Source organism: Ornithorhynchus anatinus, chromosome 12, assembly GCF_004115215.2.
Source record: "Ornithorhynchus anatinus isolate Pmale09 chromosome 12, mOrnAna1.pri.v4, whole genome shotgun sequence".
Lineage (NCBI taxonomy): Eukaryota > Metazoa > Chordata > Mammalia > Monotremata > Ornithorhynchidae > Ornithorhynchus > Ornithorhynchus anatinus.
Window position 1 is genome coordinate 52,722,628 of NC_041739.1, and position 23,708 is coordinate 52,746,335.

Below are 23,708 nucleotides of genomic sequence, written 5' to 3' on the forward strand. Positions count from 1 at the left end.
AACTCCTTCTCCACAGTCTTTTTCAAAAACAGCTTCTCCTTTGAGGAACCTTCCCTGAATCGTCTGTGCCTTTTTTAATTCTCCATCACTAAATTCAATTTTCCCATTTCGGACACAATTTTATGATTGTGTCACTTGTTCAGTCAATATCAAGTATTTATTGAGCACTTACTGTGTGCAGATCACCATACTAAGCACTCAGGAGAATACAATAGATTAAATGGACACGAACCCAGCAGTCAGAGAGTTTACTATCTAGCACAGAAGGCATCCATTAAAATGAATAACAGATGAAAATTGGTTTGCCTTTTTATACGTTGGCCTGCATAAATGTCTGTTTAAGCTTGTTAGGGGTAGGGAAAGTCTCTGCTAACTCCATTGTATTGTACTCTCCAAGCATTTAGCACAGTGCTCTGCACAATATAAGCACTCAAATACCATTGATGATGCTGTACACATAGTCTGCCAATGAAATATATTTATTGAGCGCTTTCTGTGTGCAGAACACCCTGCTAAGTGCTTGGAGAGTACAATATAGCCACAGACTCATTCCCTGCCCACAACAAGCTTACAGTCTAACGATTCTAAGCACTCAATAAATACCATTGATGATGATGATTTCTCAAGGACCAAAACCAAGTCATTCATTTGCTCTCTTTACCATCCCTTGCCTGGTTGCTTTGCACAGTCATTTAATCGACAGTTTTTGGTTGATGCATCTCCAAGCTGTATCCAAAAGTAAATCCTTTTTTAGCAGTTTTTCAGCACACCAAGTTACCCCAAGTCAAAAGGCTAATTTGGGTTCTGGTCAGGGAACAAGAACTTTCAGTGGCCCAGCCCCTTGAGCGATAGGAATGATGACCAACCTCTGGGAAGCCTAATGATGGTGGAAATGAGACCCATTTAATTAGTTGTTTATTCCACTAATGGTCTTATAAAGGCCTCGCTAATTTCAATTTCAGGGCTGAGCAGTGTGGGATAATGTCTTCAAGTGCCACCCGCCACAGATTCAGTTTTCTCACCAGTGGGTGGGCAGGATAAACGATTACCAGCCTTCCTATGGGGGCTATCGCTAAATTGGCTTCTCTTTCGATTTTTGCTGTGGAATCCAGCTTTCAGCCCCTCAAAGTTTTGCTCTTGCTCTTTCAAATCACTTTGAGTTGAAATATTGGCCTAGGGCATTGTTTCCTCTCTTTCCTTGCCACCTGCACTTCCTTGCAGCCGCTCAGTTCGGCTCGAGTCCCAACCGGTCCACATAATAAAGAGCTGTGGCCACCTACAGTCGCTTTTTCTTCTGATCACCACTGGGATGCCCTGCTGGTGGTTTTGTCTGTCGGTTACACTGGTAAATCAAACCTGTTCTTTATGCCGCCCAGTTCTCATGCTCTTTGAAACCCTTGGGATTTTCCCCTCATTTAAATGGTGAAGGTTTGACTTGCCAAATCTGATCTAGGTGCTGCCTTTAATTGCACAGCTTGAGTTGCTGGACATTCTTAAAGCGACTGGGGTTTATTGAAAACTTTTACCAAGCAGCCAGCCGAAGCCACAGACTCGCCTAAGAGTCGCTCCTGTCTAACCTCCTGAGTAGGAAATGCTAATCATTCCAAATCAGTGCTGACTAACCTCTTTCGTCCAATACCCTTCAAACGTAGTACTGAAAGACTCTGTATAGTGCTACTAATTGGTTGCACGAAGAGTGCTTAAACAAAGTATAGGTTCTTGTAAGAAAGAATGAAAAGTACATTAATTCATTTCCAAGAGCCAGAAAATGGACCAAAATTATTTCTAGTGGTGAGAAAACAATATAGATAACACTGTTGGCACATTTGAGCAAATGGCCATGTAAACATGTACCGGTAATTAGGAATTTAACCATGAAATGAAAATCAAGGCATACATAATTGTCTTCTCCAGTAATACCTTTGCACACGTTGATTCTTGACTCAATCCAGACAAGTCAGCACATCCAGTTTTATAATAAATATTTTATTTTGTTCATCAATCAATGGTATTTATTGTATAGCTACAAGATACTCAGGTCAGAGTCCCTGTCCCACATCGAGCTCACAGTCTAGGGGGAAGGAGAACAGATATTTCATCCCCATTTTACAGATGAGGAAACAGAAACACTGAGACTTGAAGTGACTTGCCCAAGGTCACACAGCAGGACAAGGGGCAGAGCTGCGGCTAGCATCCAGGCGCCACAGTGTTTAATCGATTATTAAATCGATTATTATTATCTGCTGAGATGTTCCAGGGGAAGAATATATATTTTTTAATCTCTTCAAATTAATACATTCCCCAAAGAATATGTTAAAGCTGTATAACTAGAGTTTCGAATATTTCCTTCAGTCTCCTTTGACAGAACCCAAGATGATTTTTAGTTCATCGAGGGAATATAACTAAATTTCAAACTGGGGATTCTATGTTATCTTGGAACAGAACAATTACTAAGACCCAAATTTCCCACAGAAAGGTGTGAATGCAGTGAAAGTTCATCTACTCACGCTTCTACATGATGATATGATAAATCTTCCTATGGACATTTTGACTGTTTCTGGTGAAAGTAATAAGGAAATCTCTTTTGATGTATTAGTCTTCTGGGAGCCACCTTTCTTTAGGAGACTATAAAAGTGAAATCATACAGTTATAGATTGCTCTAAGGAAGAAATGCTGTTTTGTAATTTGGGAGCCCTACATTCTTCAGCCCTCTACCCAGGGCATGGTGATAGTTGTGGGAATTACTTTTTGGTTTGTTTTTGCCGCTAAGTTGTTTTGGCCTTGGATAGAGGGGGTAAAGTGTTTCACACTTCAAAATGATAAGGCAAAGGGATTTAAAGGTCTTCTCAGTTTGAACGCCTCGTGTTCAAACTCAGTGCAATATTATTTCTGGTCCACCATTTTGAACCTCTCCTTCAAGAACTGGAAGCTTTTCAGGTCTTTGTCTCTGTCAGCTATGTAGCCTGAGCTTGGTTGATAGAGTCCTGGTACACTTACTGTTTGTGGGCGTTAGTCTCCAGGATAGCAGAGAATTGGTCTCATTCCACAGCAGACTCTCACACATTTATTTTCATCCCCCTTCCCTCACTTACACAGTATCATCTGTGCATTTTCTCATCAGTGTGATGGTCATCATTTATTTTACTTACTGCCTACTGTTTGCACCACATTGTTCTAGCCATTTGAGCATTTGATGACGTTGATGTTGGTAACAGAGTCTCCATCCAAGAACAATGGAGGCCCCTTGGTCCTGAGACTTCAAGATGTATTGGCCGAGGAATTGATTACTGTGTTAGTGGTTTATGCAGGGCCACTCTCTTTCCCTCTCCCCTTTCCAGTCAAGTTTCTGCTGGGGCAAAGAAAGTAAGGAACATGTAGGCAGATGAGAAGGTGGCAGATTTTTCTGTTTGCCTATGCATGGCCTATTTAACAGCTGAAGTGACCTCAGCAGAGGGCCAGTACTGAGCCATAGCATCATAACCCAGTTTCCTTGGTCTCCATTCTGATTTTCACCCTCTTTAGTCAGCCCTTTATAAGGATTCTTGCTGGACCTGCCCATCTCATGGAACATCCTAGGTAGTTCTTCCAAAAGCATACAAAAAAAAAGGTAAAAGATGTGATCCTTGATCTCAAGGAACTTGCAATCTACTGAAGAGGCAAGAATACATATATTGATATACAATAGTTAAAAGAGATTATATTGGAAGCAGCATGGCCTAGTTCAAAAAGCGCATAGGCCGGGAGTCAGAGTATCTGGGTTGTTATCCCCACTCTATTTGTTTGCCGTATGACCTTGGGCAAATCACTTAACTTCTCTGTTCCTCAATGACCTTATCGTTAAACTGGGTATTAAATCCTCTTTACTCCAACTAAAATATCGAGTCCCATGTGGAACAAAGACTGTGTTCAACTTGATTATCTTGTCTTTCTATCCCAGCATTTAGTATAGCGCCTGGCGCACAGTGCTTAAAAGTACCATTTTTTTAAAAAAACGATGTGAATACTACATGCATATGAGTAGGCATACTATCTATAACTCTATCATGACTGTACTAAACTGATCAGTATTTGACTGCTAATGGTATGATCAAGAAGGAGAGGAACCCCAATTGAGGAATGCCTTTGGGTTTCCCACTTATAACACTGGACTCTAATCCTTAGAACCCTGTCTTATTTTCATCACTGACATGAGGTCACTGGAAAATGTGGTCTCTACTAAGACAATGCTTCTTAAATTCTAGGAGACAAACCAGCAGAAATAAGAGCTTTAATATAATTTTAGAGCATGGAATATATAGGAAGAAGGGAAAAAAGGAGGAAATGAGTATTACTTAGTCATGCCAATAAGAAGTCATAATTTAGCACAGCAACCTAGCAATTTCATAACACAACTATATGCTTCAGTTACTAATGATAATAGACAAGCTTAAAATGATACTTTTACGGAAGAACAATGCCACCAAAGTGAAAAGGTACAGATTCCTAACTTTCAAATGGATCCCCAAAGTGTACCTTGGTCAATTATATTTATAAAGAACTATAGATGATGCTTCCACTATTGATCAGAAAGCAGTATTTATAGTGATTTTAAACATTTGCCCATTGAACACAAGGTTATCAGACCCTATAATCTATTAGGTTGATAGCCACTGCCTCATACTGACCTTGTCAGTATTCAGTAGAGATTATTCATGTTTAAGTCCTTTGTGAAACTCCTTGCTGTTCCCTGAGATATGTGTTTAAGGCATAGTTTTGGGTTACTGGCACCATTATTTGAATACTGCTTCTGGATTTGATTTGTTTTTTCCAAGTGTGGCACTTTGGCCATATCTACATGTTTTTATATACCCAAGCTCTTAGCTCTGAAGTTAATGCAAACTGTGGTTACACACATGCTGATCTTAGTTTCCCTTTGCATTTATCTAGATGTGAGATCACTTTCCTCGGGATCATTTGCGGCTCTCTGCGAATTCCAAAAAGCTGCCGTCACTGGTATCTTTTTAAGGCCTTCAGCGTTGGTGCCTCGGAAAGACCTTATCTGAGCAAAGGGAGAAGAGAGCCAGGGTTTCCATCCAACCTTGTGGAATGCTTTACGTTGGCTTTTTAACATTGCAGGGAGGCTAAGACAGAGGATGGGGTGGGGCAAATTTCAGTCCCGCCAAAGGCCAGGAGGATCATTGGCCTCCAAGTGGCCTGCTCCAGCCACCAAAAAAATCACGATCTCTCCTGGGCATAGATGGGGACCAGCCATTTGTATAGCCCCCTGTTGTACTCTCTCTTTAGCCACAACTTTATCCAATAGGGCAGGCAAAAATGAGGGAACTACACCTGGATCCGCCCTTTCCTCTCCACCCAAACGGCTACCTTACTATTACGGGCTCTCGTTATATCCCGGCTAGACTACTGTGTCAGCCTTCTCTCTGACCTCCCTTCCTCCTCTCTCGCCCCGCTCCGGTCTATTCTTCACTCCGCTGCCCGGCTCATCTTCCTGCAGAAACGATCTGGGCATGTCACTCCCCTTCTTAAACAACTCCAGTGGTTGCCTATCGACCTCCGCTCCAAACAAAAACTCCTCACTCTAGGCTTCAAGGCTCTCCATCACCTTGCCCCTTCCTACCTCTCTTCCCTTCTCTCTTTCTACCGCCCACCCCGCACGCTCCGCTCCTCTGCCGCCCACCTCCTCACCGTCCCTCGGTCTCGCCTATCCCGCTGTCGACCCCTGGGTCACGTCCTCCCACGGTCCTGGAACGCCCTCCCTCCTCACCTCCGCCGAACTGATTCTCTTTCCCTCTTCAAAACCCTACTTAAAAATCACCTCCTCCAAGAGGCCTTCCCAGACTGAGCTCCTCTTCCCCCTCTACTCCCTCTGCCATCCCCCCTTTACCTCTCTGCAGCTAAAGCCTCATTTTCCCCTTTTCCCTCTGCTCCTCCACCTCTCCCTTCCCATCCCCACAGCACTGTACCCCTCCGCTCAACTGTATATATTTTCGTTACCCTATTTATTTTGTTAATGAATTGTACATCGCCTTGATTCTATTTAGTTGCCATTGTTTTTACGAGATGTTCTACCCCTTGACGCTGTTTATTGCCATTGTTCTTGTCTGTCCGTCTCCCCTGATTAGACTGTAAGCCCGTCAAACGGCAGGGACTGTCTCTATCTGTTGCCGACTTGTTCATCCCAAGCGCTTAGTACAGTGCTCTGCACATAGTAAGTGCTCAATAAATACTATTGAATGAATGAATGAATGACATATCTGCTTCTCCTGGCAAAACAAGGAAAAGTCCCAGAGTTGCAGCATGGCCCAGTAGAAAGCGAGACATAGGAGGCCTGGCTTCTGCCCTTAATAATTACCCTGACTGGCAGAAGAGAAGGATCCCCTTTTGCAGGCTATTCATACATTCAATTGCATTTATCATGCACTTACTGTATGCAGAGCACCATACTATGCACTTAGGAGAGTACACTACAACAATGAAAGACACATTCCCTTCCCATAATGAGCTTAGAGTCTAGATGGGGGGAGATGGACATCAATACAAATAAAGGTCAGATACATATATGCTGTGGGGCTGGGAGGAAGGAAGAACAAAGGGAACAAGTCAGGGTGACCCAGAAGGTGGGAAAATTGGAAGGGGGAGCTTAGTCTCGGAAGGCCTCTTGGAGGAGATGTGCCTGCATTAAGGCTCTGAAAGGGAGGGAGAGTAATCTGTTGGATACTCAAAGAGGAGACCTGGTGCTATGTCCATAGAATGGTTGACCGTTCTCAATCTCCAGAAATACAGCCTGTCTTCACTTCCAAGAGGGGAGGAATTGGATGAAGTACATTTTATCCAACAAAATCACTTCTGGCTATGTAGAAACTCTGAACATTAGAGCAGTCCTCAGCTTCTTGTTCATAAAGAAGCAGCGTGGCTCAGTGGAAAAAGCCTGGGCTTTGGAGTCAGAGGTCATGAGTTCGACTCCCGGCTCTGCCACTTGTCAGCTGTGTGACTGTGGGCAAGTCACTTAACTTCTCTGTGCCTCAGTTCTCTCATCTGTAAAATGGGGATTAAAAGTGTGTGAGCCCCACGTGGGACAACCTGCTTACCCTGTATCTCCCCCAGCGCTTAGAACAGTGTTCGGCACCTAGTAAGCGCTTAACAAATACCAACATTATCATTATTATTATTTGATCATCCCAAGGATCACCATCAAAATAACTTAGTACGTTTAATTCATTCATTTCCAGAACACTTTTTGAGAGTTCCATGAATTTTGCCCCATGCAAAGCCAGTTCTCTCTGAATGATCTTTCCAACAAGTGATGGAAGTGGCTGACACTGAACTTCTGTGTCTTGAGGGAAGCAGTGTGGCCTCGTGGAAAGAGCCTGGGCCTGGGAGTCAGGGGACTTGAGTCCAGCTCCTTCACTTACCTGATGTGTGACCTTTGGGTAAGTCACTTCACTTCTTTGTGCCTCAGTTATCTGTTAAATGCAGATTAAGACTGTGAGCCCTATGTGGGACCTTGGGCAAGTCACCTCACTTCTCTGGGACTCATTTACCTCATTTGTAAAAGGGGGAATAAGATTGTAAGCCCCATGTAGGACAGGGACTGTGTCCAACCCAATATGCCTGTATCCATCCCAGTGCTCAGTAAAGTGCCAGGCACATAGAAAGTGCTTAGCAAATACTATTATTATTATTACTGTGTGCAAGTTTGACCAAGTAATTAGTCCTAGCTTGAATACCCAGATAGCTAGCCCCTTTGGGAACAGCTTAAAAACACCCAACAATGTCCTGTATTTGAAAGGTCAAATCAATTTTTTTTGACTTTAATAATTATGATACTTATCCCTTCTTATAGGCTAAGCATGGGGTAGGTAGAAGCTTATCAAATTGGCCACTATCTCTGTCCCACGTAAGGCTCACTATTTCGTCCTTTTTTAAATGAGGAAACTGAGGCCCAGTTCCTTGCTTGAGGTCAAAAAGCAGGCCAGTGGCAGGGCTGTAACTCTAACGCAGGTATTCTGACTCCCAGTCGTGTGTGCTTTTGACTAGACCATGCTGCCTACTCTCAGCGTGACTATTAAGTATTCCTGGGGAATACTTAGACACTTAGTAACTGCTATAGCTCTTTCCGACCATTAGGGTATATTATGGTAAATTGCCACTTTGGTGCATGAAATAGTGCCTTACAGGCTTATGCGTGAGGAAAATCTGGCTCAATATGTTTAAGGGATTTTTCTGATTAAGGCAGCAGATGTAGCTAGATACCAGTGACAAGGGAGCATTTCTTTAGAATGCTTTAAAAATTCCTCAGTTTGTGTTCTGAAAATTGAAATCTGTCCTCTTGAAAGATAGATATATAGATAGTTTTCTCTTGTAAAAAATCGTGCTGCCTTTTTTTTTTTTTAAAGCACACTTTAATGCATTTTAGGAAATTTTTATAAATCTGTTTGCCAGACATCAGTCTGCAACCATACAGTGATTAAATGAACTTAGCACCTCTTCAGGGAATGTTAACGAGGTTTATAACTAGCAGCAGTTTTTACAGAAACATAAACTATGAATGGGTTTACGGAGAGTGAATTTAGTAGGGTTTAACCAACTCTCCGTCGTCATCATCTAATTTGCCTTTTAATTTTGTACCCTAAAGAATATGAGCATGGAGGAACAAATGCTTAATTTAAGGATTTATCCAAGGGCGGGTGAAGTAAAGAAATAGTTTAAAAAAAAAAATGCAAACTGTAACATAGTAAGACTTGAATAGGTCTTTCAGGAAAAGTAAAAATGTTGATCAATGAGCAAACGTCTACCATCATGAAAAGACTTGTAAAACCTTGGTAATCTTTGAGGAAAATTAACCTTTATTGACAAAGGACTGGAGACTTTTTAAAATGGGATTTTATTAAGCGCTTACTATGTGCCAGGCACTATATTAAATGCTGGGTTAGATATAAGATAGTTCATGTCCCACTTGGAGCTCACAGTCTTAATCCCCATTTTACAGGTTAGGTAATCGAGGCTCAGAGAAGTTAAGTGACTTGCCCAGGGAGTCACAGCAGGCCAGTAGTAGAGCTGGAATTAGAACCCAGCTCCTCTGACTCCCAGCCCCATGCTCTTATTATTACTATTATTATTATGGTATTTGTTAAGCACTTACTATGTGCTGAACACTGTTCTAAACACTGGGGGAGATAGAAGGTAATCAGGTTGTCCCACATGGGGCTCACAATTTTAATCCCCATTTTACAGATGAGGTAACTGAGTCACATAGAAGTGAAGCGGTTTGCCTGAGATCAAACAGCAGACAGGCAGCAGAACCAGGATTAGAACCCATGTCCTCTGACTCCCAAGCCCGGGCTCCTTCCATTAAGCCACACTGCTTCCCCCACTGCCAAGCCACTTCTCTTGGTGGACAGGGATTGTCACTCTTTATTGCTGTATTGTACTTGCCCAAGTGCTTAGTGCAGTGTTCTGCACACAGTAAGCATTTCATAAATACGGTTGAATGCATGAATGAATCATTTCTCCCCATCTGGGAGAAGAGGCATCTGAGAAGCCACTAAATTATGCCCTGGCCTATCTAGCCTACATTTTGGGGTGAGAAAATCAGTCCCACTCCCTCTCCTAAGGTGCAGTGAGGGGCTTGGCTACTGCCAGCTCTTGTGTATCCTGGACACCCAAAATGTTGTGACCTAGCATGCATCACGTGTAACATGCGCATAATGTAATGATGTCATATGCAACCTTTTATGGAAGTCTGGCTGATCCTAGTATATTTTTTCCTGTCAGAATCCTCGGCCCTCCTACTTCCTAATTTGCTGCTCCAGAGCCTGTGTCTTCCCCTCCCAAGTTCTTCACCACAGGCCCTGCTTTTGGGCCACAGGACTCGGTGTCCGGTGAGGGAAACTTAAGGGCTTAAGACGCACTTAAAGGGTCTGGGCATAAGCCAGCAGGCTCTCTCAAACCCTGGTGCCGGGGTTAGGGTTGCCAAGGAAGCATGATTTCCCTTCAGAATGAATTGTTTCTTTCTGGGCTGCCAGCTGCTTGTGGGTAGGGATCTCATCTAAGTCTGGTGTACTCTCCCAAGGGTTTGGTGTACTGCAAGAGCTCAGCAAATACTGAGAGTTGATTGATTTGTAAGATGGTGGCCTGGGTACAGCTCCCAAGGACCGCTGGAGAAAAAATGGCTTTTACTGGTAGAAATCAGAAATATATCCTGGACAATGTATTTGCCCCATTCAAACCTATAGAACAAATCTTACGGGCAATGCATATAATTCATTCAATCGTATTTACTGAGGGCTTACTGTATGCACAGCATTGTTCTTAGCACTTGGGAGAGTGCACTCCAACAATAAACTGACACATTCCCTGCCCACAAGCAAAGCGAGGCTTACATTTACCTAGAGAAATACAGAAACTAATCAGTTCAAGGGTTGCTTGTGGGGTTTATAGTATCTGCAAACCAATGCTAAGCCCCCAACATTTTAAACAAAAGACATCATTTTATGTAAAATCAAGGCATGAGCAACATTACAGACAGTTCTGGTTGATGCACTGTTAGAAAGATGGCAGTTAGCTAGTCCTGGTTTAGGAGTTTGGTAATGTGGATCGGGGACTCGTTCCGTCCAGCGAAAGGAAACGATGTTAAAGTCTTATGGTAATAGATTGGTATGGAATTTTTGACTTTTTTCTCTTTTGCTCATTCCTAGGGAGCCCAGAGCTATTGCCGCCGAGGGGGCTTATGAGAGCCTGAGAAGACAGAGAAGACTAAGATGATCAGGGGAACGGAGCAGTTTCTCTGAATGAAGCCAAAAGATGAAAGCTGAAAGGTAGGAAGGCAGTCTTGGAATTGTCCTATGCCAAATCACACTATTCTAGAACTAGGGGTGCTCAGTAGGCCTTCACGGGCATTCTGTCAAATCTAACCAGAGAAAGCTATTCCCACAGCCATTGGTAAGACTCAGACTTTGTTGTAGGAGGTTGTTCATGCAGAACGGATCATTCAAAAAGGGCTTAGACAAATTCAGGGGTGATTGATCCAAAATGTGTTTTGTCAAAGGAACGGAATAGGAATTCTAGAATGTATATACATGAAGACCTGTGTCTCTCTAATTTTTTTTGGCTATCTCACGCAACACTATGGTTCACCTGTTGTAAATTTCCATTTCCTTACCCGCTTTAACATTTGGAAACTATCACATATACAGCTGAACTGGAAAGCCCTGAGCTGAGAGTATTGGCTTCTGGGGGCTGTCGTTGCCCTCTTCCCTCCTCTGTGGCCAGCGCTTAAAGTATGCCTGAGTCCCTCCCTGACCTCCAACTGTAGTACTCCCTAAGTATGTTACGCTCCATTTCCTCTTCCTGTCTGTAATTTAAGTGATTGTCAGCTTCTTGAGGGCAGGGCTCATGCCTACTAAATCTATGATATTCTCCTTAACACTTAGCACACTCCGTAGGTGATCTATCAATTGACTAATCATTGTTTCTGGAAAATATAAGGCAGATGATTATGGGTGTCGAAAACTAGACTACGACCAGGAACTGCAACCTCTACTTTCCTCGGAGAAGGAAAAAACTACTCTCCCTTGATCCTACTTTGCTTCATCTCTTCCTTCTCCTTCAGTTCTCTCATGCTCTCCCATCTCCCCCCACTACCGACACTTAGTTTCAGTGGAAGGGAACAGTCAGAAGGAGCCACAAGTTGTTGCAATGACATGAAGGCTCCGGCCAGGAAGCCTCTTTATAAACTTTTCTTTCTTTTTATTCCCACTGGTTTCAGGTAGACTCAATTTCCTTATTTTAATGGTAATTATTAAGGGCTTACTATGTGCCAGGCACTGTACTAAGCATTGCAGTAGACACAAGCTAAGTTGGACTAAGTCCATGTCCCCTATGGGATTTACATTCTTAGTTCCCATTTTACAAATGAGGTAATAATATCAATAATAATAGTGGTATTTGTTAAGCACTACTATGTGCCAAGCACTGTTCTAAGCACTGAGGAACTGAGGCACTAAAGTGAAATGACTTGCCCAAGGTCACACAGCAGACAGTAGCAGAGGCAGGATTAGAACTCAAGTGCACTGACTTTCAGGCCCGTGCTCTCTCCACTAAGTCATACTGCTTCCTCCTCCTACTCCATGATATTGTGTAAAATTTGAACTTCTTTATCTTAATGGTGTGTAGACTTCCTTACACTTCAGTATTCAAAGAATGAACCCATCAATAAAGAACCCAACTAAATTGCTGAAGCATGCCATTTGGGCTGGAGGGAATGACTATTTCTCCGTAGATCTGAGGAGTTGTGTACATTTTGATGCTCGGGGGAGAGCACTGCCAAGGTCTGGTACAATTGACTCTGCTAACAGGTAGCTCCTAGTGACCCTGGAACCTGGCAGCGATTCTTATCTGGCCAAATGCCCTGGATAAAGACAGCAGCCCTGAATTTGGTGCATTGGAAAAAAGTGTTTATGATCTGCCACCAGTTTATTTTTATTCTACGTCTTCCCATTCAGAATTCATATCTGCCTTCTCTACACACTTGCTGCTTAAATGGATGCACTTGTTCAAATTTAATCTAATAAATTTAATATCATAGGCCTCTGGTGGAAAATCACTGCACTTAATCTAGAGCCAGAAAAATACTTTTACAGAATGAGACAGGAGAAGAGTATTTATGGTGGTTAAAAAAATCAAATAGCTAGTTAGCAGCAGCATATAAGGAAAATATTTTATAATGGAAAAGTTGATTAGACTTTGAAATGACCTTTTTGGAAACTCCACTTTTTGAAACCTTTTAAGAGTGGACCATCCCATCGTGAACAAAGGGAAGACTGAATAGATAACTCAAATGACCATTTTTTCCCCTTCATGTGAGCCGACAATATTATTTGATGGAAAATACTCCAGATCAAGTTTGGTGCTAAATACCCATTTTTGAAAATTGATCCTTGAGAAACTGCAAACTTTCCATACATGGGACTTTTTTTTTTTTACATTTGGAGTGAACATTATGGATTTAATTTCAGGGGTTTATCATGAAATCATTTTGTGTTTTTCAATTTATTATGCAAAACATCACTGATAGCATGAACAAATGAAAATGAAGTCTCTGGCCTTGAGCAGTTTTTAATCCTAAGAGGCTATATTTTTCAAAATGCTCTCAGGGTGTAGATAGATATGAGAAGCAGCATGGTCCTAGTGAATAGAGCCTGGGCCTGGGAGTCAGAGGACCTGCTATATAATCCTGACTCTACCCCTTGTCTGTTGTGTGACCTTGAGCAAGTCACTTAACTTCTCTGGGCCTCAGCACCTTCTCTGTAAAATAAGACAGTATGCCTCACATGGGACTGCATCCAACCTGATTGTCTTGTTTCTACCCAAGTGTTTATTACAGTGCCTGGCACATAGTAAGTGCTTAACAAATACCATTTAAAAAAAGTCTTTGGGCAAGGTGTGGGGACCAATTGAGTTTTCTGTATGCTGCTACTGTCATATTTAGGAGTCTTAAGATGAGCCAAATAAGCGTTCCCTTCAGGCAACCCCCTCTCTGTCCTTCAGAGGCTCTCTGTAACTTGGTGTGTGGCCTAGGACCCTGATCATCCAGCACTCCCCTCTTCCAGCTACTGTCTCTGCGTGAGGGTGTCTGTCCCGTGTGTTCTAGTAGTCTAGCCTTGCAGAAAAATCCTCCTAAGGTCCACAGGCAGCCACTCTCCCAAGAGCAGCTGAAAGTCTTAGCCTTTTCATGAGGCAGTGCACAGCTTCAGTAATATTCGCACTGCCTCGCATACCTCCCTGCCACATCGCAGCTTGGATTGGTTCTTTCCAACAATGCTGCTACCATCCTAGGAAGCTCTTTACACAGTCACGCAAGCCACGTAACACCAACAAATAGCAGTGAACAAATGATGTGCACCCACAGCCCTCCTTTTACAGGCGTGGCCCGTGAACCTTTTCTAATGAAGGACTGAAAACGAAACATTTTCAGAGTAGAACTTTTGTTTTCAGTCCTTCATTAGAAAAGGTTCACAAGCTATTTTTATCAATACTCGATTCTGCTCCTTAAAGCCCTTCTCACACGTAAATAGAGGCCACACAAAATCGTTGTGTTCTCGTCTCATTCGTACTTGTGTAGTTTACAAGTAGGAAATGCATATTGTTATTCTAAAACAACTGGAATTCATTTCAGTGGTGTGACAGTCAACGTTTGAGGAACAAATTCTTGGGTTATGGAGTTCATCTGTTGAGGCAGTGCTGCCCTGAGAACTTAAGGCTCTGGAGGGCCATGAGAGAACAAGCCTGGAGACAATCTCCCTGCCCAAAGTTTGCTCTGTCTTCCCTTTGCTTGACACTACCGGTCCATTTTATTCATTCATTCATTCGTATTTATCAAGTGCCTCCTCCCCCTCCCATCCTTTAACTGTTGGAGTTCCTCAAGGGTCAGTTCTTGGCCCTGTTCTGTTCTCCATTTACACTCACTCCCTCAGTGAACTCATTCGCTCTCACGGCTTTGACTACCATCTCTACGCAGATGATATGCAGATCTACATCTCCGCCCCGTCCTCTCCCCCTCCCTTCAGGCTTGCATCTCCTCCTGCCTCCAGGACGTCTCCACCTGGATGTCGGCCCGCCACCTAAAACTCAACATGAGCAAGACTGAACTCCTCATCTTCCCTCCCAAACCCGGTCCTCTCCCAGACTTCTCTATCACCGTGGATGGCACGACCATCCTTCCCGTCTCTCGGGCCCGCAATCTCGGTGTCATCCTTGACTCGTCTCTCTCGTTTACTCCACACATCCTATCCGTTACCAAGACCTGCCGGTTTCACCTTTACAATATCGCCAAGATCCGCCCTTTCCTCTCCACCCAAACGGCTACTTTACTGCTACGGGGTCTCGTTATATCCTGTCTAGACTACTGTGTCAGCCTTCTCTCTGACCTCCCTTCCTCCTCTCTCGCCCCGCTCCCGTCTATTCTTCACTCCGCTGCCCGGCTCATCTTCCTGCAGAAACGATCTGGGCATGTCACTCCCCTTCTTAAACAACTCCAGTGGTTGCCTATCAACCTCCGCTCCAAACAAAAACTCCTTACTCTAGGCTTCGAGGCTCTCCATCACCTTGCCCCTTCCTACCTCTCCTCCCTTCTCTCTTTCCACCGCCCACCCTGCATGCTCTGCTCCTCTGCTGCCCACCTCCTCACCGTCCTTCGGTCTTGCCTATCCCACCGTCAACCCCTGGGCCACGTCCTCCCGCAGTCCTGGAACGCCCTCCCTCCTCACCTCCGCCAAACTGATTCTCTTCCCCTCTTCAAAACCCTACTTAAAACTCACCTCCTCCAGGAGGCCTTCCCAGACTGAGCTCCTCTTCTCCCTCTACTCCCTCTACCACCCCCCTTCACCTCTCCGCAGCTAAACCCTCTTTTCCCCCTTTCCCTCTGCTCCTCCCCCTCTCCCTTCCCATCCCCTCAGCACTGTACTCATCTGCTCAACTGTATATATTTCCATTACCCTATTTATTTCGTTAATGAATTGTACATTGCCTTGATTCTATTTAGTTACCATTGTTTTTACGAGATGTTCTTCCCCTCGACTCTATTTATTGCCATTGTTCTTGTCTGTCCGTCTCCCCCGATTAGACTGTAAGCCCGTCAAATGGCAGGGACTGTCTCTATCTGTTGCTGACTTGTTCATTCCAAGCGCTTAGTACAGTGCTCTGCACATAGTAAACGCTCAATAAATACTATTGAATGAATCAAAAGTGCTTACTGTGTGCAGAGCACTGTACTAAATGCTTGGAAAGTACAATTCAGCAACAGAGACAGACAATCCCTAACCACAACAGGCTCACAGTCTAGAAGTGGGGAGACATATATCAAGCAGCGTGGCTCAGTGGAAAGAGCATGGGCTTTGGACTCAGGACTCATGAGTTCGAATCCCAGCTCTGCCACTTGTCGGCTGTGTGACTGTGGGCAAGTCACTTCACTTCTCTGTGCCTCAGTTCCCTCATCTGTAAAATGGGGATTAAGACTGTGAGCCCAATGTGGGACAACCTGATTCCCCTATGTCTACCCCAGCGCTTAGAACAGTGCTCGGCACATAGTAAGCACTTAACAAATACCAACATTATTATATCAAAACAAAACAGGCATCAATAGCATCAATATTAAAAAAATTACCTAGTTGGGGCAACATTAAGAACTGTGGGGGCAAATAATAATAATGATGGTGTTTGTTAAGTACTTACTATGTGCAAAGCACTGTTCTAAGCACTGGAGGGAATACAAGGTGATCAGGTTGTCCCACGTGGGGCTCACAGTCTTCATCCCCATTTTACAGACGAGGTAACTGAGCCACAGAGAAGTTGTGACTTGCCCAAAGTCACACAGCTGACAAGTGGCAGAGCTGGGATTAGAACCCATGACTACTTCTGACTCCCAAGCTCAAACTCTTTCCACTGAGCCACGCTGCTTCTTAAAAAAGGGGTATTTATAGGAGTCCCCTCAGTTGTCTCCATAGCCCAGTGGTTAAAATAGCCCTGTGGCTAGTCCATGCCTTTAGGTGTTGAGATCTGGGTTCAATTCCTAGTTACTCACTTTGCTCTTATCAGAGAGGCGTTTCACTCACTTTTCTGGGCCTCCAGTGGCCGCACTGGTAAAACAAGATATTTCTTTCCTTCTCTACATCCTCCTCGATGGGGCCAAAGGTCGCCAATCTTTAAGGAATAAGCCACCCTTTGGGAGACTGAACAGTTGATGGAAAAAATTAATTCTTCTGTAGGCGGAGCCAGATTGGAGGACCCTGCTGATTAGTGCTGCTTTTTCTGATTCTTGTCCTTCTGAGAATCTGTCAACTGCAACTGAATTAGTTTCCCCACTGTCTGCCCAGTTCTATTCATCCTAGGCTGTGGTGACCAGAATTGTCTGCAGTATTCTTCAAGCTATCTTACGTACTTGCAGACTGTGGCTTTTTGTTCCTTCCCTTCTTGATGATGCCCCAGCTTTTTGTTGTAAAGCCTAGCAGACACTACAGCATAGACCAATGATGTGAGAATAAAGTCAACAGTGACTCTTCTTAGGGCCCCTCACGTGGTTGTAGCTTGGGAGGATGCCTGCACTTAGCCCTCCCACCTGGCAGAGATCTTAGCAAGAGGCCTGAGGAAGTCTTCTGAGTCAATCAGTCGATAGTGTTTATTGAGCACATTCTGTCTGCTGAGCACTGGGCTAAGCACCTGGGAGAGTACAAATCAATAATAATAATAATGTTGGTATTTGTTAAGCGCTTACTATGTGCCAAGCACTGTTCTAAGCGCTGGGGTATACACAGGGGAATCAGGTTGTCCCACGTGGGGCTCACAGTCTTAATCCCCATTTTACAGATGAGGTAACTGAGGCACAGAGAAGTTAAGTGACTTGCCCAAAGTCACACAGCTGACAAGTGGCCGAGCCGGGATTTGAACCCATGAACTTTGACTCCAAAGCCCGTGCTCTTTCCATTGAGCCACGCTGCTTCTCTATTCATAGAATTCATAGACACAATCGCTGCCCTCAAGAAGCTGCCGATCAGAAGCGAATGCTTTTCTGATTTTAGATCTTCCTTCTCAGTCTAGCCCCTTGCTACCATCTTGTTTCAAAGGTCCAGGAAAAATTGCACGGATGATATTCCTTCCACATAATTCTGCCCAAATGTGCAGGAAATACTTCCACTGCTGATTAAAAATGATATTTTATGTTCGGCAGAGAATGAAAATGAAGTAATGCCATGAATAGTCCCCACTGCTGCTGTTTGCTTTTTCTTTCCCCACAGTTTTCATTGCGGGCATTATATATGTTCACAGTTGTTAATATGATCTAGAGCCAAAACTTGAGCATGGTGCTACAGTTTGCACACTCTATGGGCATCGGTAATCTGATTCAGTGCCAGAAAAGCCATTCCTGCTGATAATTGGTGGCTACCTGCAAGAGTCACAGTAACAGATGGCATTCTTTTAAGTTTTCCTAAATGGAATGGTGGAAACTCACGCTTATACGATGTTGCCATATGTTAAACAGAGGCGCCAATTAGAAGGAAAACATCATCCAGTACATCACTGAACTTTTGTCAGATGCAGTGTTTTTGTTGCCCGTGGTGTCTGTGCATTTATTGTGCTTGATGTGACACTTACTGGTTGCAGTCAGAGCAGTTTGCAGCCAGTTTTTTTGGGGACAGATGTATTCAACTGGAGCCTTCATTCCCCGAAAGTGACGGGCTGCAGTTTGCTGTGGAAGTTTTCCCAGTCCTTTGTGGGATAGCAACCGGCAGGTCCCCTCTTTCAGGCCTTCAACAATCCCTCTCTTTTATGTGGGAGTGAGTCATGTTTGGGGAGTGTTGTTTAGGATGCTGCCCCTCCAGCACTCTCTGCCAGCACGGGACAAGAAAAGACATCGACGGTTCAGGAACAGGAAGATATTCCTTTTCTTTTTCCAATTATCTTTGGGTGAGGGTGAGGGTGACCATTTGAAGTGTGTGGTTGCTGGTAACTTCAGAGGACTCTTAAGGTGAACGAAATAAACATTCCCTTCGGATGACCCCCTCCCTCTCCCTGGCCCTTACAGGCTCTCTGTAACAGTGCTAAGCACTTAGTACAGTGCTCTACACACAGTAAGCACTCAATAAATATGATTGAATGAATGGTCAACCAGCAGTCCCCTCTTCCAGCCACTGGTTTAGTGTGAGAGCAGCTGTCTTATCAGATGGTCTTAAAGTGAAAGAAGGTGGGGGGTTGGGAAAGTGAGAACACAGCAGGAAGGTGATGTTGCCTGCCCCAGAATGCGAAGGGGAAAGGGGAGGTATGGCCTTATGTGGCCAAGAACCTTAGCTGGAGTGTTACCAGTAATGGGAGACAAAGTCAGTTGGAAATGATGGTGTTCTGTGCAGAGTCGATCTCCACTCTGAACTGTGGAGATATAATATATATAATCTCATGAACCGTGGACTCGGCAAGCATTTTTTCAACCCGTTCCAATTTGCTAGAACATCCTTTTGTAAGGCCAGCCTTTCAGTATGCCTCAGAGTTTGACGAACAGGATGGGGTTTGATTGTACTCAGTGCCTCACTGATTCCCAAAAATGAATGTAGAGGGAGTTTTTAGGCTCGCTAACTGCCTCTTCCAGGGGAAGGATGAGTCCTCCTTCCAGAGTTCAGAATTTCGGTTTGGCATGGGGCTCGAAGTTGTTTGTGGGCGCCTGGAGTTTGCTTTCAAGTGAAGTGCAATTGTGGGTACTGATCCTTCACAAACTTTGCAGAGAAGGCAATTACTACTAGCCTTTCTCATATGGTCTTTTTCCAAAAACAACTTATGAATATAAAGATCTAAGGCTAAAGTTTCACTGTTCGGAGGTTGAAATAAACCCCAGACACTGGTATTTGGGAAAAGTATTTGGGTTTTATGCAAAGTTCATGAAAAGAAAAAGGCCATAGAAAGGCACTGACCTGCAGGAAGAATGGGCTTACTCCTCTTCCATGGTAAAGAAAATGAAACCTTTCAACAGTAATATGCAACTCATAATATGATATGATGATACTGTCTATCAAGCACTGTTCTAAGTGCTGGGGTAGATACAAGTTAATCAGGTGGACGCAGTCCCTGTCCCATATGAGGCACCCAGGAAGTGGGCAGGAGAACAGGTATTGAACCCCCCATTTTATGGTGGAGAAAACTGAGGTGTAGAGAAGTGACTTCCCCAGGGTCACAAAGTGGGCAAGTGGTGGAGTTGGAATTTGAACCCAGGTCCTCTGATTCCCAGGCCTGTACTCTTTCCACTAAGCCACACTGCTTCAATTTAGTATCCTAAAACCTATGGGCTGAAAGGGCAAAGCTTGTTTTAGTTAGATATTAAGTCTCTTTCCCCCTTGAAGAGGGGACTAGCTGGTCTTTATAAAGGAAATACTGCTAGGCCAGGTTAGTGCTGTTAATTGGTTCCATGAAAATAGTCTTAAGTGAAAAAGCTAAATGAAATGTAATTTCCCAAAGGAAATAATCTAAAGTAAAGCAAAAAATTGACCGTAACAATGTAAAGCTATTGAAAAACAGTGATAAATATTACACATACTTACAAAATCATGTACTGTAAATGTTTACCAATAATGAAAGATTTTGGCAAAAACCTTTTTTATATCCACATGTGCAAAGAACATGGTTTGTTTTCAAAGAATTATCTTCCCATCTTATTTAGAAAAATGGCTGTCTTTTAGGCTAATGATAACTAGAAATTGCCTTTATCTTTGCTAAGAGAAGCAGAAAGGCCTAGTGGAAAGTGCACGGTCTGGAAGTCGAAGTACCTGGGTTTGGGTGCCGGTTCTGTCACATGTCTGCTGTGTGACCTTGGGCAATTCACTTAATTTCTTTGTGCCTCAGTTACCTCATCTGTAAAATGGGTATTAAATCTACTCCCTATTACAGGAATTGTAATATCTAACCCCAGTGCTTGTATCTACCCCAGTGCTAAGAACAGTGTGCAGCACATAGTAAGTGCTTAACAAATGCCATTATTATAATTATCATCATTGTTATTTAGTTGTGGTTATCCACTGGTAAATTGAAATGGGCTTTAAGCCTTCTATTCACTTCAGTCAAGCTACATCGAAGGGAGAAGTAGCGTGGCCTAGTTGAAAGAGCCCAGGCCTGAGTCAGAGGACCTGGGTTCTAATTCTGCCACTGTTGATGCTTTGCTGTATGACCTTGGGCAAGTCACTTCTCTATGCCTCAGTTTCTTCACCTGTAAAATGGGAAGTTCAATACCTCTTCTTGTTCCTACTTAGACTGTGAGCCCCAAGCGAGAGAGGGACTGCATCCAAACCAATTAACTTAGTCCTATTCCCGCGGTTAGTACAGCGGTTGACATATAGTTACCAAATCCATAAAAACGGGGGTGGTGGGCAAGAAAAGGCTTAAGCCCTGGGGAAATTTGTAGCTTTATCTGTAAGAGAGAGAGATCAGGTTGGGCAGTCTTTTCGGGAAAGAGTAGAAGCCACTGCTCAGTCATTCTGACAGCATTCCCGTCTTGTATTGAAGCCCAGAGAGTGGGGTGAACGGTCTGGCCAGAAGGTTTCTCCCATTCATGTCACTTGCTTAAACGATCTGCCTTATATCAATTTGAAAAGTAAAAAAAAAGCTTGATCTGCTGGCTGGCTGGGACTCCCTTCTCATCACCCCATCGCTAAAGCCAGCATTCCGGCCCCTATTCCTAACACATGGAGTTGGAAGGGTGGAGGCCTGTACAACACTTATGTCTTTGGCCTAACATTTTGTACATCACTACACATGATCCTCCGCTGCTGGGGAAGGCATTTTATCTGGCTGGTTTCCTACAGCTGGGGGCACTGCACCAGTTTAGAGCCAGGTTTTCCTGACTCAGTGTTCTGTAGGGGCTGATCTATCTGTCCCTGGAAGAAAGTAACTTCTGCCCTCATATTTACTTTTAGATTCCGTACCCCAAACCTTGCTTGCTAGTATCTAGATTGTAGATAGTCTCTAGATTGTAAGCTCATTATGGGCAGGGAACATGTCTACTGATTCTGCTGTATTGTACTCCCCCAAGCACTTAGTACAGTGTTCTGCATATAGTAAGCACTCGATAAATACCATTGATTGATTGATAGATGCATTCTTGGGATGAGTAGCAGAGTGGAAAGGGGATCAGTCTGCAGGCTCTGGAGGAAAACAAGAAAGCATCCAGGCTACTAATGTGTAGTTGAACTGAACTGATGTATAGCTGGGCTGAAAAAGCTCTGTGCAAAGCTTAGAATCACGTAAGGCAATGTTTCTATGATTAGGTATCCTTTAACAAGAATGTAGATACCTCACTTCTTAATCCAGGATTCCCTCCACCCTAAAAACTTCTGCCCTCTTCTCTGATGTCATTCCCCTGTGCTCTGGGTCCCATTGTTCACTCAGCTCCTTGGGGGCAGGGATGCAACTCTGTTGTATTGGACTCTCCCAAGTACTCAGTGCTCTGCAAACAGTAAGTGCTCTAGAAATATCATTGATTGGAGTAGATACAAGTAAATCACGTGGGACACAGTCCCTGTCCCACATGGCATCCATAGTCTTAAGTGGGAGAGAGAATGGGTATTGAATCCCCATTTTATGGTTGAGGAAACTATTCACCCTCCCCATTAGACTGTGGGACAGGGACTAGCCCTGAACTGATACTCTTGTATCTATCCCAGTGCTTGGCACATAGTTAGCCATTACCAAATGTCACAGTTATTACTACTAGATTCATAGCCCATAAGTGTCAGGACCCAAGTCCATCAGTTGCTCCTGATGGGAGACTCTAGAATTATCTGGGCACAAGGAGATCACAACAAAAGACATTCCAGCACAGGCAGTGTACAGTGTCTTCATTTTCACCATAAAGGAAAGCTAATTCAGTACACTTTTCGGAGATGCTTTAAGACCAGAAGAAATATCAGATAATGTCTGTAATGTGCCAATCGATTTATAAGGAAGATCAGACAAATCACTCCCGAGCCAAAGCTGAGTCTTCTGTTTAGTAAGTAAGAAAATATTAGCGAACCAAGACTGTTTTCATTCCTGGATAAAGAATATTTTTATCTGTCTTCTCTATATTCAAGTGCAGACTTCTGATATATAACGCACCAGAAGCAGCATGGCCTAGCAGAAAGATCATGGGTCTGGGAGTTAGAGGACATGGTTCTATTCCTGGCTCTGCCTCTCATCTGTTCTGTGATCTTGGGCAAGTCACTTAACTTCTCTGTGCCTCTATACCTTCTAGAAAAGGGGGATTAAGGCAGTGAGCCCTATGTGGGACAGGGACTATGTCCAACCTGATTATCTGGTCTCTACTCCTGTGCTTAGTACAGTACCTGGCACATAGTAAGCGCTTAATGAATACTGTTAAAAGAAAACAAAAAACTCAAGTATCTGTGAAATTCCAAAACCAGGTCCTAAAGACAATAATTAAAGAGCAACCCAAGAGCAAACATTCACAACCTCTTTGTGTTCAGTGTAGGGGAAATAATGACTGCTTGATTTTTTTTTTTTTTTAAAGGCAAGTGTTTTCATTACTGGAGCCCTTAGGCCAGGGAAAATTCCATGCCAATAAGTTGCCCTGATTTTACCCCCACTCTGTTTCCAATAAAGACCATGTATTTTTTCCAACAATCATTCTCCCTCCCGAAGGATAAAAAAAACTTGACTGTGTGTGTGTGTGTTTGTGTGCACACATGCACGCATACAGAGGGCTGACAGGACAGAAGTCCATGGGTAGAGCTTTTCTGGCTGACATAATAAATACCCCCCAGCCCCCTTCTGAATGCCCATGGTTTCATTGATCTCCTTCATCTATATGAGTACCCAGTTTTCAATAGAGATGGAGAAGGCAACGGGGAGCAACGTGGCCTGGTGGAAAGAGCCCTAGTGGTAGTCACAAGGCCTGGATTCTAAACTTCCTCTGCTACTTGCCTGCTGTGTGAGCTTGCGTGAATCTGGGCTGGTTTCCTCATCTCTAAAATGGGGATTCAAAACCTGTTCTCCTTCCTATTTCAATTGGGAGCCCCATGCGGTTAGAGGAGTGTTAGGCATATAGTAAGCACTTAATAAATGCTACTGTTATTATCATTATGCACAAGAAACAAGGCACGTTTTTGTGTGTTGAAGGTGGGCAGGATCTCAGTAGGGTCATGACCCAAAATGGGTAGTATCAGAGCCACTTTTTTGGT

The 23,708-nt window shown here is 43.7% G+C and overlaps 1 long non-coding RNA gene across 1 annotated transcript in view; it reads left to right on the forward strand.

The window, feature by feature from the left end:
* The window catches only part of LOC114815659, a 121,191-nt gene that overhangs the window by 13,105 nt on the left and 84,378 nt on the right, over positions 1–23,708 (forward strand). The window contains exon 2 of the long non-coding RNA XR_003763460.1: positions 10,698–10,817. This is a non-coding gene — a long non-coding RNA (uncharacterized LOC114815659). The remainder of the gene's footprint in view (positions 1–10,697; positions 10,818–23,708) is intronic.